This window comes from Amphiura filiformis, chromosome 11 (genome assembly GCF_039555335.1).
Source record: "Amphiura filiformis chromosome 11, Afil_fr2py, whole genome shotgun sequence".
Lineage (NCBI taxonomy): Eukaryota > Metazoa > Echinodermata > Ophiuroidea > Amphilepidida > Amphiuridae > Amphiura > Amphiura filiformis.
The window spans coordinates 57,789,383-57,809,434 of record NC_092638.1 but is presented as its reverse complement, the minus strand read 5'-3'; the positions used below and the strand labels follow the sequence as shown (position 1 = coordinate 57,809,434).

General features: G+C 35.9%; 1 long non-coding RNA gene across 1 annotated transcript; it reads left to right on the top strand.

Moving 5' to 3' along the window:
* Nucleotides 1-244: 244 nt before the first annotated feature.
* On the top strand, nucleotides 245-4,049 carry LOC140164064 (uncharacterized). The gene is made up of 3 exons (XR_011860483.1): nucleotides 245-360; nucleotides 2,995-3,082; nucleotides 3,625-4,049. It is a non-coding gene; the product is annotated as an uncharacterized lncRNA (long non-coding RNA).
* Nucleotides 4,050-20,052: the final 16,003 nt, after the last annotated feature.

The following is a 20,052-nucleotide window of genomic DNA, read 5'->3' as shown; positions in this document are numbered from 1 at the left end:
TTTTAATAGATACACATTATGACACCTTCGTCTATTAAATTGTAACTTTACTTCTTGAGGTCACATTGAATTCAATGTGGTGTCATAATGTCCAGTGTCCTATTTCATAAAGCTCAACTTAGGATTCATCCTAAGTAACTCTTCCTAACTTATTTAGGAAGAGTTCCAATACAATTCATCCTAAGTCAGGACTTATGATTGATCCTAGGATAGGAAGAATCCTATTTTGATTCTTTCTAAATAGTTCAACAGTATGCCATGTATTTGTGGAAGAAGCTAATTTGCATATTCATGAGTTTGCTCCTCTAGAGAAGAAACCAAGATGGCCGCTTTTTCAATGTGCACACAAAAGTGAAAATGGTGAGTAAATTGCCTCAAATCATGGCTTATATGTATGATTTGAGGATTTTTCTTCATTTTTCTGCTAGTAAATGACACTATTTTACCTATGTGCTTTTGTCTGGCCATAAAAATGTCAGAAAACGTGAAATTTTAAAGGAAGTAAATCGGCGTCTGTGAGCTTCTGTGGAGGCACACGAAACCGCAAATGTATGGGGGTAAACTTCAGCTTTTTGATGTCTTCACGGCACACTCGTATTTATTGAATAGGCCTTTATTTTTGCTTAGACAGTTTACCATACACATCACGGTCAGGAATTGTGAAGTTTTCAGGCAGTAAATTGCGATAGGGAATAGGGGGGAGTAATTTAAAATATTATTTATAGGCTAGGCACGCAATGCATAATTTTGTACTTGTAAGTTGTTTCAATCATGCATGTACTGCCATGTCCCGATTCCTTTTTCAATCATGCATGTACTGCCATGTCCCGACTATTGTTCCACCGATAGCGTTCACACGTACAATCAGGGCTGTCAACTTTTTGGAATTGCTTGGCGTGCAGGGTTCGCAGGTTTTTGCCGCAGGTGGAAAAAACCATGGTTTTAACCGCGGTTTTAACCGCTTGGCAAAAACAGTTTTTGCCAGTTTTTGCCGGCAAAAATGGAAAAAACTAAAAAAGTGATTTAAAGTTCCGATTTTTGATCTCAAAACGAATTATTACATTAAAAAATTAATTTCCATTTACTGAAATGTGGTATATCAAATTCAAAATATTTTCATTTTAAGGACTTGATGAGACAAAAAATAAGTTGAATGATTCATTAAAAGATATATGTTTACTGTTTATGAGCTTTCTGTGCACTTGTTAACATTTGAGTGACTATAAATGAGTTTTTGCCAGTTTTTGCCATTTTTGCCGGTTTAAACCAGGCAAAAACTGGCAAAAACAGGTTTTTGCCAGTTATTGCCACTTTGTCGGCAAAAACAGGTTTTGCCGGCAAAAACCGAACCCTGTTGGCGTGAGACAAGAGGTGTACCGGATTTGCCGACTCCAGATCCAATGTTCATTTTGTACCATGATTATTTGAGCCACGGCACTCGAGAATGTGAAAAGCGGGGGGGGGAGTTATTCATGACGATGCGTGAGATTTTGCTCATTTTCCAGCTTTTAGCGTGAGACTTACTACCTAGGCGTGAGATTATACTACCTTGGCGTGAGAAAGTGACCCAATGCGTGAGACTCACGGCCAATGCGTGAGAGTTGACAGCCCTGCGTACAATGAGAACTGTTAATGTTTATCGAGATTTTAGGCCTCGTAATTAGCTTTGAGTAAAGCAACAGAACATTGAAATCAATTCAAATTGTCAACTTCAATTTTATTGAGAGTTTTAGTTTAGGCTTTGTAAAGCCCCGTGGGGTTACTCAACTTGCAATACTGACCGTCGATCGTTACTAAAATCGAGGAAAAATGGGTCATTTTGGGGCTTGTCCATGGACAAAATTGTCTGTGAAATTGGAAAAATAGGGTGTTTTAGCACACAAAGGTCAGCGAAATTGAAATAAAGGCCAAGGGGTTCTTATTATTTTCTCCCGATCCAGTGGATAGCTGGCCAGATAAATAAATCACAGGAATAAATTTGGTTTCCTACTTCGTACTCATCCCGGGATCAATATTGTTCTCGGTTCTATTTCATACGTAGCCTTAGCATAGATTTGGAGAAATTTTGCAATAATAATTGTTTGGTTTATTTCATGCTGTCAAAACACCCAATGCTAACGGGTGTAAAGCTTTAAGTTTAAGAGGCCTAAAAATCTTGATAAGATTTTATATTTCAATGTTCCATAAATTAAAAGCTACGGCACATTGAAATCAAGGATTTTATCAAGATTTTAGGCCTCTTAAACTTAAATTTTTTCAACAGTAGAATCAAGAATTTTAAACTCGTAAAAGTTTACAAGGCCTAAAATCTTTAAAATTGAAATTGATAATTTTAATTGATTCCAATGTTCCGTAGCTTTTACGCAAAGCTTTACGAGCCCTAAAATCATCAGTAAAATCAAGAATTTTATTGAGATTTTAGGCCTCGTAACCTTTATGAGGCCTAAAATCTTGATAAAATTGAAATTGAGAATTTTAATTGATTCCAATGTTCCGTAGCTTTTACGCAAACGTTTACGAGGCCTAAAATATTGATAAAATCAGTAAAATCAAGATTTTATTGAGATTTTAGGCCCCGTAAAGCTTTATTAGGCCTAAAATCTCAATAAAATTGAAATTGAGAATTTTAATTGATTCCAATGTTCCGTAGCTTATACGCAAAGCTTTAGGAGGCCTAAAATCTCGATAAAATTCTTGATTTCAATATGCCGTAGCTTTTACGGGAACAGTAAAATCAAGAATTTTATCGAGATTTTAGGCCTCGTAAAGCTTTACTAGGCCTAAAATCTTGAAAAATCCTTGATTTCAATGTGCCGTTGATTTTAAATGTGCTTGTGTGGACATCAGCACATGAGTAAACACTAGCGATTAGAAGCTGAGCCCAATGACCCAGTGGGCAACTGGCAGTCGAGTTTTGAAGCTGCCACTTATAAAGTTTGATTTCTTTTTTAAGATTAACTGATCATAATGCTTAATTGTGTGTTTGATTTGCAGTTGATGCTGGTTATCAATGTGTTAAGTGGATTGGTTTGATTTCTATGAAGAGTCTGTGAAGATGCAGTGGTCAGTGGATCTGTCAATGGTAAGTAGAATAATGAATGCAAACAGCAAACCCATGCAGATAAAAGATAACAGAGAATTTATAACTCTTTATTTACATGTAATGATGAAATCCACAATATGAAGAATGTTGGAGAATTGGGGTAAAATCTCTTGTAAAAATTTACCTTGTATTTCTTTTCAGTATCAGGTCCATGATTTAAATCAAAATTATTTTTAAAATTTAAAGAAATTCAAAATAAAATTAATTGGGATCTTTTAAAGGTAAACAGACTTCAGTACAAATTATGTAATAATATGTGTCTGTGTCATGACTTAGAAAGTTGGTCGGTTATATTTTAAGCAGTACGTTTCACAGATTAGGTGTTGGAAAATAATTTTAGATGGTAATGAACTAATTTCATTCGATAAATTGAAATTCACGTTGGCAGAATTCATTGCAAATTGCATAATAGCTAGCTAGCTGAGACCCAGAGACCTAACCTATTTAGAAACATGTCAAAACGTTTTCCATTTAATTCACACTTTTTAATATGTTCTTACTATTTTTGTCTTATTTTACAGGGGCATGATTTAAAAATCAACCTTACAGCTGCCATGGTTGCAGGAGAAACAACACAATTTGTGACTCAAGAGACTGATCATATTCTTGATGATTATGCAATCTACATGTCCCGGCTACATGACTGGTACAAAGTAAATTTTAAATGACACTATAAATATTAGTATAATAAGGATTGGATAAATTTATCTCTAAAATTGGAAGTAAATGGCAATACATATTACCTGACTATCTTTAAGATGGACTAGAACTTAAAGTTACAAATGTTATATAATTTACAATTGCAAAATGCACCTACAGGTAAGTGCAATAACACTGTTCATGTCCATGGTTACATGAAAAAATTGTTGTGATATTCTCTCAAGTGGCAGAGCAATTAGGGGCTGTGCAATAATTATGAGCTCTGGTGGGAGAGTAATTTTTTTTTTTGGGGAAGATATTTTTGGCGAGCCAGGGGTAGAAATTTCTGGCAAGCCAAGGGGGTTAACATTCATGGGGGCTGTGCATGTGCAATGAAATTTCCGAACGGCCCTACAAAAATCACTTGCCCCCCTCACGGCCTGCCAAAAATCGCTTGCCCCTCTCAGCCTGCCAAAAAAAAATCTTTGCCCCCTCCCCCCTTGTTCAAACCTTCATTGGTCTAGATACATGTTGCGAGCAGAGCGAGCATGAAAATTTGCATATTTAAGCATTTCCGAACCATTTCCTTTTTTGGTGCCCCCATGAATGTAGGCTATGCCAAAAATCGCTTACTACCCCCCACTCGGCTTGTCAAAATTTGCACGCACCCTCCCTTTCAGCTGGCCAAAAATGTGTTGCCCCCTCCCATTTTCCCCTCCCATCTGACCCACCAAGGCTCATAATTATTGCACAGCCCCTAAAAACAGTACAGAAACACTTAAATATGCAAATTTGTCCACTTTATACAGCAACACCATGATTTCTATTTTATTTTCACTCCTATCTTTTCTATGAGTAAAAGAATGGCACTCAGTATTATTTTGAAAATTGAATAGCTTTTTGATGGAGGAATTGTTGTTTTTACTAGCCGTGTGAACGGTGTGATAGAGGTAAGGCAGGTTCAATATTTTGAGTTGTGGATGCTGAATCATGCTGGCACATTTGCGTAGGCCTATCCATTAAGGCAAAATATTGGACATTCCTACACACAGTTGATGATAGTAAAAACAGAAATTCATATAGTTTATTCTCATTCTTAGTCAATTGAGAGGGGGGGGGGGGTCCATTGGTCTTTGACACTGGTGTAGGAGGTCCCCGATCCAACACTAAGGCCACTAAGATTAGAATATTAGTATGTCTTCCTCCAATCCTCGCACAGAATTACTACATGAAGGTCCATGTCTATTAAACAGGATCTGCGGCAATCATAACATTATGCCTTGTTAGAAAATAATTATCAAGCATGAATCACATGGTTTTATTTGAAACAAACTCATATTGACCATAAAAACGAACAAAAACAGTCGGCTCTCAACACGCGATATTCAAAATTCCCACACCAAAATTATCTAAGTGCAATGACGTAATGGTTACTTGTGCTCCATTGTCGCCCGCCTTCATTGTATTACTGAGACGCCATTGCACTCGACGCTTTTATGGTCACTATGAGTTTGTTTTAAATAAAACCATGTGATTCATGCTTGATAATTATTTTCTTATATATAAGGCATAATGTTGTGATTGCCGGAGACTTTTTAAAGAGGAACCCCGCCAGAGCAGTTCTTCTGGGGTGAACCAAACCTGCCTGGTTATAAAATTAATCAGTGACAAGGTCATCTCTGAATTTGATAGGTGCTAATTGATGCAATTGTCAATACCCTTGTCAAATTCAGAGATAACCTTGTCACTGATTAATTTGATAACATTGCAGATTTGGTTCACCCCAGAACTGCTCTGGTGGGGCTTCCTCTTAAAGGTTATCATAACAATCAAAATGTGAAGCAAGTTTGTAGTGAACGTTTATGCAATAAATAAAATGATTTCCAAAACGTACTTATGATTTGAAGTTGCATTATGTTTTGTGTGTTTTAGTGTTTTTGATAATTGGTATAAAAACTACTTAACAAATCACCCACCACTAATTGCAACAGAATCCATTTTGCATGCATTGCATCCATCTCCCAAAAGCTAACACAAAAGCATATCAAAAGTCCCCAAAAATCCAAGTAGTGGAACACTGCCTAATTTGCATAAATCCAAAATGGCAGTTTATGCAGGGGGGTGAAATTTCAAATTTGGTCAAATCTTGCTAAAAACCACAATGTATTCCTCTCGACCAGTTGGATTAAAATTGGAGCATATTTCCATTGTAAACGACTGTGGACCCAAAATGTGACCTTTGACCTGTTTGCCTATAACTCAAGAACTTTATGTCAGAGACTGGAAAAACTATACTTTTTCTGTATCCTTATGATGAGAGCAAAACATTGGTATGGTTTCTAACAAGATTTGATTTGACCAACATTGAAATTTCACCCCTGCATAAGCAGCCATTTTGGATTTATGCAAATTAGGCACTGTTCCACTACTTGGACTTTTGATATTTTCTTTAATAATAATAGGCCTATACTTTTCTGAAATGAATGGTGATGGTGATTAAATGGTTTCTGTTGCAGTTAGTGGTGGGTTAAACCCTGATTTTCCTTAATTTGATTGGCCTATTAAAGAAGCCATCCCACTTTTTGTGTTCAAGTTCCTCCATGTCAATTATGTTCTCTACGATGAGAAAATTTTATCTCTCCACATACAGCTTTTTTTTTTTTTTCTTAAATTCTTTTCATTTTGGCTGTTTCTCCTCAAAATGCCTGTTTTCTCATCATAACCAAATCTGTTAACACCAACAAACCTTATACACAAAGTAAGGCTCTCACCTAACGGCTAATTATGTACTTGGGTACCGGATTGAATTTTCGAGCGGGCATCCAGGTCCCCCCCCCCAAAAAAAAAAAAATTACTTGTTATACTAAAAAAATCAAAGCTGGATAAAGTTGTATATTTAATAACTTTTGCTTCTATAGGGCCAGGGACACATTTAATTAGTATGCATTGCTAGGATTTTTAAGTAGCAGAATTTCTACTTGGAACTTTGTTTTTTGTGCTAAAAAGGAGATGCACAGGGCAATAATTGCTTAATTTTTTCTTCTAATATGATTTTTAGGGGACGTCCTGTCGTTCCCCTTGCAAACATTTAGCGGACCGGGGGACCGGACATGTCCCCCCTGCTAATTCCGCCGCATATTGGGTACATGGTTAAGTAGAAGGGATGAGGTTAGGCTTAAGGGTATGGTGGAGATTACACATGTGAATTTTATACATGTTACCATGGCAACAGAAGATAGCGAAAATGTATGTTTTACTTTATTTTAATATATATGGTTAGCTTTTATCAACCTTGATACACCAAAGTTTCATGTTCGAGTTTCTAAAAATAACGGAGTCAGACTCATTTTTTACCAAATCTGTGGATTTTAAACGTTACCATGGCAACAGAAGATAATGAAAACATATGTTTCACTTTACTCTGCTGTTTATGGTTAGCTATTATCAACCTTGACATACCTGTAAAGTTTCAGATTTGAATTCCTAAAAATAACCGAGTTAGACTAATTTTTTACCAAATCTGTGGATTTTAAACAAGTTACAATGGCAACAGAAGATAGCGAAAATATATGTTTCACTTTTTTGACTATATATGTATAGCTTTGATCAACCTTGACACACCTGCAAAATTTCAGGTTCGAGTTCCTGAAAATAACGGAGTTAGACTCATTTTTGACCTAATTTGTGGATTTTAAACACGTTACCATGGCAACAGAAGATAACGAAAACATGTTTCACTTTACTCTACTGTTTATGGTTAGCTATTATCAACCTTGACATACCTGTAAAGTTTCAGATTTGAATTCCTAAAAATAACGGAGATAGACTAATTTATTACCAAATCTGTGGATTTGTAACATGTTACCATGGCAACAGAAGATAGCAAAAATGTATGTTTCACTTTATTTTACTATATATGGTTATCCTTTATCAACCTTGACATACCTGTAAATTTTCAGGTTCGAATTCATAAAAATACCGGAGTTCTGTGGATTTTAAACATGTTACCATGGCAACAGAAGATAGCGAAAATATATGTTTCCCTCTTTTGACAATATATGTATAGCTTTATGTTTCACTTTACTCTACTGTTTATGGTTAGCTAGTATCAACCTTGACATACATGTAAAGTTTCAGATTTGAATTCCTGAAAATAACAGAGTTAGACTAATTTTTTACCAAATCTGTGGATTAGTAACATGTTACCATGGCAACAGAAGATAGCGAAAATATATGTTTCACTTTTTTGACTATATATGTATAGGTTTGATCAATCTTGACACCCCTGCAAAATTTCAGGTTCGAGTTCCTAAAAATAACGGAGTTAGACTAATTTTTTACCAAATCTGTGGATTTTAAACACGTTACCATGGCAACAGAAGATAACGAAAACATATGTTTCAATTTACTCTACTGTTTATGGTTAGCTATTATCAACCTTGACATACCTGTAGTGTTTCAGATTTGAATTCCTAAAAATAACGGAGTTAGACTAATTTTTTTACCAAATCTGTGGATTTGTAACATGTTACTATGGCAACAGAAGATAGCGAAAATTTTTGTTTCACTTTATTTTACTATATATGGTTATCCTTTATCAACCTTGACACACCTGCAAAATTTCAGGTTCGAGTCCCTAAAAATAACGGAGTTAGACTCATTTTTTACCAAATCTGTGGATTTTAAACATGTTACCATGACAACAGAAGATAGTGAAAAATATAAAATTCACTTTATTTTACTATAGATGGAAGTTTATATCAACCTTGACATATCTGCAAAGTTTCAGATCCAAGTTTAAAAAAATAACGGAGTTAGACTCATTTAAACCCTTTTCCCCTTGATTTTCATAAAAATCACAAAAATCATGTTTTTTTTTACGTTTTAGCTAAGATAGGGACTCTAGGAAGAATCCCCTAAAGTTAGGACACCTCCTGACCCCTTCCTAAGTTAGGAAGAAACTTAGGAAGGATATTCTTCCTAAGTTGCTTTATAATATAGAAGATAGGATGAATCCTAAAGTTAGGAAGAGTTCAAGACTTAGGAAGAATCAATTCATCCTAAGTCCCACTTAGGATGAATCCTAAGTTTTATGAAATAGGACCCAGGATTAGATAGTGCATCTATTAAAAAAAATTACCCCAATATTGTTCAGTTTTGAAATTGTGATTATTTTTCCAAGTGTAAGGATACTTTATTGGCGCAGTATATATTAAAAATTACATCACATCCGCTACATCAGTTTTACTCTATTTTTACTCAAAATACTCAATTATTGCTTAATGTTTTCTTCTATCGGGATTTTTAGGGTGATATTCTCCCATGGAAAAATTTAGCCCGCACCCTCTCCCACCCTCGCTTCCGAATGAACGTGCAAAATATTATTTAGGCGCTATGACATCTTTGAATGTTGTTAATTTACTATAACAGCTGCGCCACCACCAACGCCCGTGACGACTCGTGATCCACCAGCGACAACCGCAGGTAGGTACTTTTAAAAACTTTTTATTAATGTATTTCACGAGCAATGCTTAGAAAGTAAGGCACCAGAACCAAATTTGTTCGATCTTGGTATCAACCATTGCTGCTGCTTCGATGTTTGTTATTAACGAACTAACAACTCATTAATAAGAATTCATGCTAAATTTATAGTGGTTTATATCAACTCATACTAAGATTCATATGTTATCAACATTAACAATAGTCAATTGAAATAATTAATTTCTATTGCCTAACCAGGTTGTGAATGAAGTTGTCAAAATAAATGAATGAAAATGATAATAAATGTGTAAATGCAGTGTCGGCGTTACTGTTGAGGGGGCGAGTAAAAGCGCGAGCAAAATTTTAAATTTCAAACTTAATTCCTCATATAAACGATTCTTGAAACCAAACCGCTTAACAATTAACCTGGTTTAGAAATCAAGAGTATTTATTTTAGTTTTATATACGCCATTTTTTTTATTTGATGAAGAAAAAGACTGAAAAGATGCTAAAATATTGATTTTTAAAAAAACCCGCTATATCTTACGGTTTCGTTTTTATGGTAATATAATCTTTTATTCTTTGAAATGAGCTTTGGTGTGAGATGAGGAAAGTTCGTATTAAAGTGGAAAAGTCCATCGCCTCTCCGAAAAAAATGTGGAGTTACTTACCCCCAAACACAGAAGTAAAATTACATTGTGTATTGTGTTATTGAATATTGCCACATGCACGAACCGGAAAAAAAAATGCAAGAAATTCAATAATAGTAGAAAATTTGCAGCATCAAACTATTTTAGCCAAAAATGAAAGAGAGTTTTGCTGGGCTGGTGCGCACGAAGCGCCCAGTAATATTGAATTTTACAATATTGTTCTACAGTATTTTCGGGCTATAAAGGACGATGCATAGGGCAATTATGTTTTTTAAAGGATTTTTAGAGAGGACGTTCCCCCATCAAAAATTAGCCCCCTGACACATCCACCCCACCCCTACCCCGGCTTCCGTCGCTTATAAAGATATGTGCAAAATATTATCCAGGCGCTCTGAAATCTCTAAATTTACTATAACAGGTGTGACGACTGCTGATCAACCAGCGACAACCGCACTACCACCAGGTGGGTGCTTTTTGAAATTTGCTGCTATTTTCCGTTTGTAAAGTGTGTATTTTTGTAGATTTCTTTTATTTTATGCATGTACTTCACGGGCAAAGCTCAAAAATCAGGTTGTGAATAAGGTTGTCAAAATGAATGAATGAAAATAAAAACAAATAAAAACAAATGATTTGATACCCAACCGCTTAACAATTGACCTAGTTTAGAAATTAAGAGTATTAATTTTAATTTTATATACGCCATAATTTTTTTCATTTAGTGAAAAAGAAGACTGAAGAGACGGTAAAATATATATATTAAAACTACGTTTTCGTTTTTATGGTAATAATAATTATGATCTTGAAACGGGAGGAGCTGTAGGCTAATGTAGATTTTTTTTAAGCTTACCTAATTTATTATGCCGTCGCATTGTATTCGTTTATTGGGATTTCCGTCATGCAATGTCAGGACTTCCTGGCCCAAATTGATGCCAAAATCGCATCGTTTATTTAATTTCCATGCATGTACGAAGCTAAATTGTCCACGTAAACAGTCCGATCCAAGGAAAATGGGGTTCTATCGGCACAAAATACGCCAATTTTACCTCGTGGATCGGCTGACATTTCGGTCCGTTTCCAGTATAAAACAGGGTTCAAATTCTTAGATTTTCTATATTTTTATTCCTCAGCAATTCAGGTTTCTGCTGATATGGTGCCCAATTTTGGAGGTGCAACCATTGTTTTAAAATTCCCTGCCAAATTTCAATGTTTACTTTTGGAAAAGACGCCATTATTGTCATTTTCGTCGTCGTGACTTCTTCACATTCGGCGAGGGGTTTCCCAAATAACAGTGCGAATTCGTAATACTTTGTTTCACGTTAAATTATTATATTCATAAGAGAGCAGCTTCTCCCCAGTTTTGGAAACTAGGTCAGTTTTATAGATTAATGAAGAATTAGTAAAATTATAGTTAGAAATAAAAGCAATTTATAGAATTACTAATTACTAGGATTACCAGGAATTTTCAATCTTAAAAACACTTAATACGTCATAACAAATTATTGCCCAATCAGCTTTCAGTACGTCATTCCTCCAATTTTTCTAGGCCAATCAGCTTGAGGCATTCTCAAAAGGAAGAAAATTGTTCACTGTTCAAATTACTTTCGACCAGAGCAGACGTGTAAAGAGCAAGCTCGTGAAATTGTCGTCTGCACTCAAATTTTGATCTACTGTATTTTTCCAAATACAGACTTTGAGGTTAGCGACTTTAATAGCATGTAATCCCCTAAGCTCTTGTTGGGTGATTCGAGGGAGTCTTGGAATGGTATGGATGCTGCAGTCCCGCCGGTTTACGCCGGTGGGGTATCTGGGGAGAAAGTACCGTTCCGGGATTCCAGCTTGACTCGATATGCCCAAATCCCTTTGGGGTCATAAGCCACTCGGCAAGAGCTTCTTTTAGGAATCAGAACGACGGACATTATCTTTTTATATTAGGCCATTTTTATATCTTTTCATTATTCCAAATTAATCATATTGTAAGTATTTCCTGTGCGATAGAGTCACAGGAAATCCATTCGGTAACTTTCTGAATCGAGTACAGAGTTCGCCATTTTGTCAAATGGTACCCGGTTCAAGCAATGGCTCCTTTAGCTCGTACGAATTAGGTCGGAGCCTTGCGAGGTTAATTGCTCACGGGGATCACCCAAGTCCCATGGTTACTGAATGGTTTATCATAGAAACCGAGTCCGTCGTTCTCTCCTGTCCCATTCCCAAAGTAAACAAAGAATAAAAATCCCCAAAAGAAAGAAAGAACAATGAACAATTCCAAATAAATAAATAACTATCACATGAATTGCAAGTCAGTTTAATCTGAGAGTTTTATATCAACGTTTTCCCCCTTGTTTATGTGCTCGTTCGATTGAGAGAATTTGCGACTTGTTTGCATACACTTTTGGTATGTTATTTTTAGAAAGTGATTCACGTGATTTGAATCAGCTGATTGAAGTTCAAAACAAGCCAAAATAATCCCGTAATGTTCAGCTGATAAGCATTGACCCACAAATATGCAATTTAAGTGATAATTATGAAAGTTCTTATTTCTTTACAAAATAACAAGAAATAAGGTAGCGGCCTTCCCCCAAAATTCTAAAAGTCATGAATTGACCTTTTTATTATAAAATTGGGCAATAATGCATTAGTGTTATGACAAAAACTCTTCTTGTGCAGTCAGTCTCTGTAGAAATTGAAAAGGCGAATAAAAGCGTATATTTCACATATTTATTTTCCACATTATATATACGACAACCGTATTACCTAATCTCAGTTGTCAGTTACTTCGTGTTTGTGTCAGGTAATAAAAACAATAAGTGGTATAAACCAACAAATTAATGGTGTTATAAAACAATGAGGTGTTATGAACCGAAATAAGGTTCAACAAAAGTTAAAGGTTACGTAACCAGGTTAAAGGTTTTGTAACAAGGTTTTAAACAGTCAAACTAGATTATTTAAACGAACAGTTCAATTCGAACCATTCGAAGTGTCGTGCAGATTAGATCTTCGATTCGCTCGTCCATTCGTTCGTACCTGTTCCAGAACTTGGAGATTGCTGATTCGCCTGACGCTCGACGGTTTGTATGATTTCTTTATTTCTACCCCAAAATTTAGGCCAGGTCAATTCCATATTTGGTTATCTTTTGCACTGGGTCCTTTATGGCCGCTACCAAGAAACGCTACCCTGTATATAAGTTTGAGCCATCGAAATGTAGCCTTAAGATTTATTAGTTTATTTTATTCTATTTCCTGTTTAGGTCGTACTTCACTTGCCAGGCCTATTAAAGAGGTGCCAGTTGCTTTCATTACATTGGTGTGCTAGCGGTGGGATAGTATTACATTTCTCCAGGAAATAAACCCATAATTATTAGTCGTAACTCGTAAATAAGAAAGTAAACAAGATGGCAAGTCAAGAAATAGGCCCAGTAAGTAATAATGACAAATTAGTAGATGTAGAAAATAATAGTAATAAAATAGGAATAGGCATACAACGGGAAGAAAATGTAGGCCTAATAGATTTTTATGGAAACATTCTGTCTGATAAGGAAACGGATAGTGAGGACATAAATAATGAAGTTAAAGTTGATGATAGTGTAGAAACTGTAGCTAAGAAAGAAGTAAATACGAAACCAGTGAAACCAGCGATTTTGATGGGTCCACGTGTTGGTCTGATTACTTAATGCAGTTTGAAATAACCGCCAAATTTAACGAGTGGAATACAAAAGAGAAAGCTATGTGGTTAGCAATGAGTTTACGAGAAAAAGCACGTAGCACTTTAGGAGAATTTGAAGATATTGACGATATTCAGTATTCAAGGTTGGTTGCTCGTCTGAATCAAAGATTTGGCACAGATAATCGAAGTGAGTGGTTTGAAATACTACTTAAAAACAGGGTGAGACATTGTGATGAAACATTACCTGAACTTGCACATGAAATAAGAAAGCTAGTAAAATTGGCATACCCTGATTTATCACGAGAATTAAAAGAGAAATTTGCTAAAAAATATTTCTTTAGAGCAGCAAGCGTAAGCGATGATGAGTTAAGACGTAATGTAGTGTATATAAGGCAGCCAAAAACGCTTGATGATGCAATAATAGATGCAGTACAGTTTGAATCACTAAGAATAGCTGAAGAGTACAATGAGGAAATTAAGTTGAATTATAATAGACCTTTGGTTGAAATAGGACCACACTTGCATGATACAGTCAAGGAAAAGTTATATGGATCTGAGATGGTAGGCCTACATGAAGTAGGCCCAATCGAGCCATCAATCAAGGAGAAGAGAGCGAAACCTGTCGCAAAAGTTTGTCCTATGTTCAAACAAAGTACCAGGCATAGTAATGATGATTCAAATGAAGTAGAATCTGAGGAAGATTTAGTAAGAGTAAATAAATGTAGAGCTAAGTCAAAGAAGAAGTCTCCCGCCAAGAAGGGACGAGGAAGATTAAGATTATATTAAGAGTACAGTGACAAAGTAAAGTATACGGTTTGTGTGTAGAAAAACACAGCCAACAGTGACAATAAAGTACCACGGTTTGTGTATAGAGAAACACGGCCAACAGTGACAATAAAGTACCACGGTTTGTGTATAGAGAAACACGGCCAACAGTGACAATAAAGTACCACGGTTTGTGTATAGAGAAACACGGCCAACAGTGACAATAAAGTACCACGGTTTGTGTATAGAGAAACACGGCCAACAGTGACAATAAAGTACCACGGTTTGTGTATGGAACACGGCCAACAGTGACAATTCCCACGGTTTGCGTATAAGAAACGAAACCACTAGTGACAAATAAAGTACACGGTTTGTGCGTAGAAAAGCACAACCAACAGTGACAAAGTTTTATGTACATGGTTTGTATATAGAATTAAGAATAGAGTAATTAATTGGGATAATGATGTGCGGAAAAGCCCTCGCCGTTAGTCATTGATCCTCATGGTGGTATTGGAAGTCTGGAAAAGGGCTCGCCGGCATCTGGTACTGCGACTTGGGACGATAGTTGGGGCCGATGATTTGCGGAAAAGTCCCCGCCGTTTAGTCTTTGGTTCTTGTGGTGTAGGAAGTCTGGAAAAGGGACTCGCCGGCATCTTGCACTGCGCACAAAAAGCCGCTAATGCGTGAAGTTGAAGGTTTTTAAGTTTATTTGAAGATAAAACTTAAATTCTTGCTTTGTAAACATGGTAAAGTAGTAGTTGAAGTATGTTGTTTTATGTGTCCTCGGAAAATGCATAGGCCTACCGTGGACGGACTATGGAGTCAGGAAAAGGCCTCGCCGGCACCATTGTCTTGTAAAGTTCTAGCGGCTTTAGTGAAGTTGTAAATGAAAGAATTAGAATATTCTTGTAAGTAACTTAGTATGCGTATTAAGTGCGCATATAGGCTATGTGAGATAATTCATAATTAGAAATTATGATTAAGATTTACCGAACATGACATAAATAATAAAATTAATAGTGGCTCCGCATTTGTAACTGTTGGACGCAGCGGTTCAAATATAAGCGTTTAGAGTAACTTTTATAAACTATTATTTACTTCCGAGATCGGAAGAGTAATCCTAACTGTGACAAGATAAACCTAACTGTGACAAATTAAAAATAACTGTGACACTAAGTAATGTAGAATATGAAACTTTGCTATAAACTTGAATGTGTGTTGAAAGTAGAATACAGTTGTTGAAGTAACTGAAAATAAGATTATTTATGGCACATGTAGATAAGTTGAATATTTTACAGAAGTAGATCTTGAAGTTTCCTTATCGGACATGAACTGGGGTGTATTAAAGTAAGAAATTGTAGTATGGGACCTTCATTTGTTGTTATAAAAGTAGAAAGAAAAGTTAGTTGCCTAAAATTTAATATGGAAGTACTAGTATCGTGAGCAGTACGATAAACTTGAATTTTGAACGCGAGTGGTCTTTTTGAAAGATGTTGTAGTTTATCACATGATTTGAGATGTGACAAAATTGTTCAAAATTGTTTAATTGTTGTTGTTTTTTTAACCAAAATTAAAAGCCATCAGGTTTTTCTTACACCCTGCTGCATCGTCTAGGGGCGAGGTGTGTGCTTCGACTCTCATTTCGTAGGACGTATAGTTCCTTTCAATCCACTTAGGTTAGGCTTTGTAGGAGGAAAGTAGGATTGACTCAGGTGGTTTAATTTTCTTAGGATTGTTTTGTTGACTTGTTCTAAAACACAACATCTTCACACTACTCTTATTTGTTATTGTTATGAAAAATATTTAAACTAAACAGATGGGTCTATTTGTAAAGTAGAAGCTATTGGAAAACTGAATTGTTTTGTAGGTCTTGAGAACTAAAGTTAAAAGATTTTGTCGATGTAGGCCTATGGTATAATTGAACTGTAAAGGAACTGATAGCTTAAAATAGGTGGAAGTTAAATTTTCAAATAATTTATAACTTTTGGCCAGGACGGTGTTGCTTTTAATTATTTATGTAAGCAGTGGCATTGATAACACTAAAATTTGTGAAATTAATATGGCATAAAATGGTGACAAGACAAGCTAAGACATTGAGTGAACTTGAACTGTTTCAACTGTAGATTTTACGATGGATCATTCTACGAATGCCAGGAACTTGTTATCGAGATGGAATCAGCTAGCTGAAATTTGCATTGAATGTAAACGACTTTTCAAAAATGTAACGAACTGTTAAGCTATTGAACTGAAACTGATATAAAATTGACCACTCAAAAATAATTTCACGAGTGCAGAGAAAACCTACGATGTTCAGGATGTCAACCATGAAGTAAACGACTCCAAGCGTATCCAAACAAGTATTGAAGCAGAGAAGATGGCGGCGCCCAGTGACACGGAGATGGAGAAAACTTTGGCAACGAAAATGGACAGAATATTCGCACTCTTCTTATGCTTGCTCGTCATTGAAGTTTCTAAATTATATATTTGAGGATTCTACAGTTTCTGTGTGCCTACGAACTGACATTTATAGCAGGATAAACGTAAGAAAATCGACGATATTTACGCTAGCAAAATTCATTGTTGTGTGTGTGTAGTAAGCTTACATTTAGTCATTTACATGCTGTTTGTACATGTATCAAATACATGCATGGATTGTATAATGGACTGTATTTCATCATGATTATCATATGGAACTGAACTGAACTCATAAAATAAAAGAACATTCTATGACCATAATATGGACATTGATTTGATGACTGACATTTATCATTCAATATCAATAATTTTACATGGAAAAAAAAAATGGACATTTCATATCTGCCACTGCGTACTGGAAGTTGGAATTGGTCATCAACGTCGACATTGCTGTTTCAATAGAACTTTGAAATCAAGAACTGTGTACTTTTGGTACTAATTTTAAGGAAGCTTACAATAATACACACACACCCTAACCTATTTATGGACTGTATCAGTGGATGTTATTCAAATGGACTTTATAATGTGCTCCAAATGGACTGCGCCACAATACTTCTATATTCAAAATGGACTGTTGCACTCAAAAAGAACTTTTACTCAAAATGTTATCAATGTAAACTGCATAGGCCAGTAACACCATAGTAAATCAAAATTTAAATTATATTATTATGAATAGCTGAAGTTTGTACTGTTTTAAAGTAATTTATTTGTAGGATGAAGCACACTAGCCAGGCTGTCAAATTAAGGTAACTGTAAGGGCCGACAGCCGGGCTACACGAGAGTACCACACTGACTGGGTCACAAGGAAACCGTTGCTTCATGTTGTTGAGGCATGCCTTTTTGTAGATTTTTGATGGTGCTCAAGATTTAATTAAATGACAAGTTTGCCGACCCAGTCAATGCCCGTGGTTTTGCCACTTTTATGGCCATTGTTGTTAAGTAAAAATAAGGGTGTGTGGGACTTGTTGTGTGCGAACATCCGATAAAAAAATCTGTCGACTGCACTCTTTACTTCTCTTAAGCATAAAAATTAGGTTGATACTTTGTACAATTTCGCGTAAATTTTTCATGAGGGGGGATAATGAAACGGGAGGAGCTGTAGGCTAATGTAGATTTTTTTAAGCTTACCTAATTTATTATGCCGTCGCATTGTATTCGTTTATTGGGATTTCCGTCATGCAATGTCAGGACTTCCTGGCCCAAATTGATGCCAAAATCGCATCGTTTATTTAATTTCCATGCATGTACTGAAGCTAAATTGTCCACGTAAACAGTCCGATCCAAGGAAAATGGGGTTCTATCGGCACAAAATACGCCAATTTTACCTCGTGGATCGGCTGACATTTCGGTCCGTTCAGTATAAAACATGGTTCAAATTCTTAGATTTTCTATATTTTTATTCCTCAGCAATTCAGGTTTCTGCTGATATGGTGCCCAATTTTGGAGGTGCAACCATTGTTTTAAAATTCCCTGCCAAATTTCAATGTTTACTTTTGGAAAAGACGCCATTATTGTCATTTTCGTCGTCGTGACTTCTTCACATTCTGCGAGGGGTTTCCCAAATAACAGTGCTAATTAAGTAATACTTTGTTTCACGTTAAATTATTATATTCATAAGAGAGCAGCTTCTCCCCAGTTTTGGAAACTAGGTCAGTTTTATAGATTAATGAAGAATTAGTAAAATTATAGTTAGAAATAAAAGCAATTTATAGAATTACTAATTACTAGGATTACCAGGAATTTTCAATCTTAAAAACACTTAATACGTCATAACAAATTATTGCCCAATCAGCTTTCAGTACGTCATTCCTCCAATTTTTCTAGGCCAATCAGCTTGAGGCATTCTCAAAAGGAAGAAAATTGTTCACTGTTCAAATTACTTTCGACCAGAGCAGACGTGTAAAGAGCAAGCTCGTGAAATTGTCGTCTGCACTCAAATTTTGATCTACTGTATTTTTCCAAATACAGACTTTGAGGTTAGCGACTTAGCATGTAATCCCCTAAGCTCTTGTTGGGTGATTCGAGGGAGTCTTGGAATGGTATGGATGCTGCAGTCCCGCCGGTTTACGCCGGTGGGGTATCTGGGGAGAAAGTACCGTTCCGGGATTCCAGCTTGACTCGATCTGCCCAAGTCCCTTCGGGTCCACAGGGCGCCCGGCAGGAGCTGCGTGTAGGATCAGATCGACGCCGATTAACTTTTTATATTAGGCCATTTTTATATCTTTTCATTATTCCAAATTAATCATATTGTAAGTATTTCCTGTGCGATAGAGTCACAGGAAATCCATTCGCAACTTTCTGAATCGAGTACAGAGTTCGCCATTTTGTCAAATGGTACCCGGTTCAAGCAATGGCTCCTTTAGCTCGTGCGAATTAGGTCGGAGCCTTGCGAGGTTAATTGCTCACGGGATCACCCAAGTCCCATGGTTACTGAATGGTTTATCATAGAAACCGAGTCCGTCGTTCTCTCCTGTCCCATTCCCAAAGTAAACAAAGAATAAAAATCCCCAAAAGAAAGAAAGAACAATGAACAATTCCAAATAAATAAATAACTATCACATGAATTGCAAGTCAGTTTAATCTGAGAGTTTTATATCAACGTTTTCCCCTTGTTTATGTGCTCGTTCGATTGAGAGAATTTATGACTTGTTTGCATACACTTTTGGTATGTTATTTTTAGAAAGTGATTCACGTGATTTGAATCAGCTGATTGAAGTTCAAAACAAGCCAAAATAATCCCGTAATGTTCAGCTGATAAGCATTGACCCACAAATATGCAATTTAAGTGATAATTATGAAAGTTCTTATTTCTTTACAAAATAACAAGAAATAAGGTAGCGGCCTTCCCCCAAAATTCTAAAAGTCATGAATTGACCTTTTTATTATAAAATTGGGCAATAATGCATTAGTGTTATGACAAAAACTCTTCTTGTGCAGTCAGTCTCTGTAAGAAATTGAAAAGGCGAATAAAAGCGTATATTTCACATATTTATTTTCCACATTATATATACGACAACCGTATTACCTAATCTCAGTTGTCAGTTACTTCGTGTTTGTGTCAGGTAATAAAAACAATAAGTGGTATAAACCAACAAATTAATGGTGTTATAAAACAATGAGGTGTTATGAACCGAAATAAGGTTCAACAAAAGTTAAAGGTTACGTAACCAGGTTAAAGGTTTTGTAACAAGGTTTTAAACAGTCAAACTAGATTATTTAAACGAACAGTTCAATTCGAACCATTCAAGTGTCGTGCAGATTAGATCTTCGATTCGCTC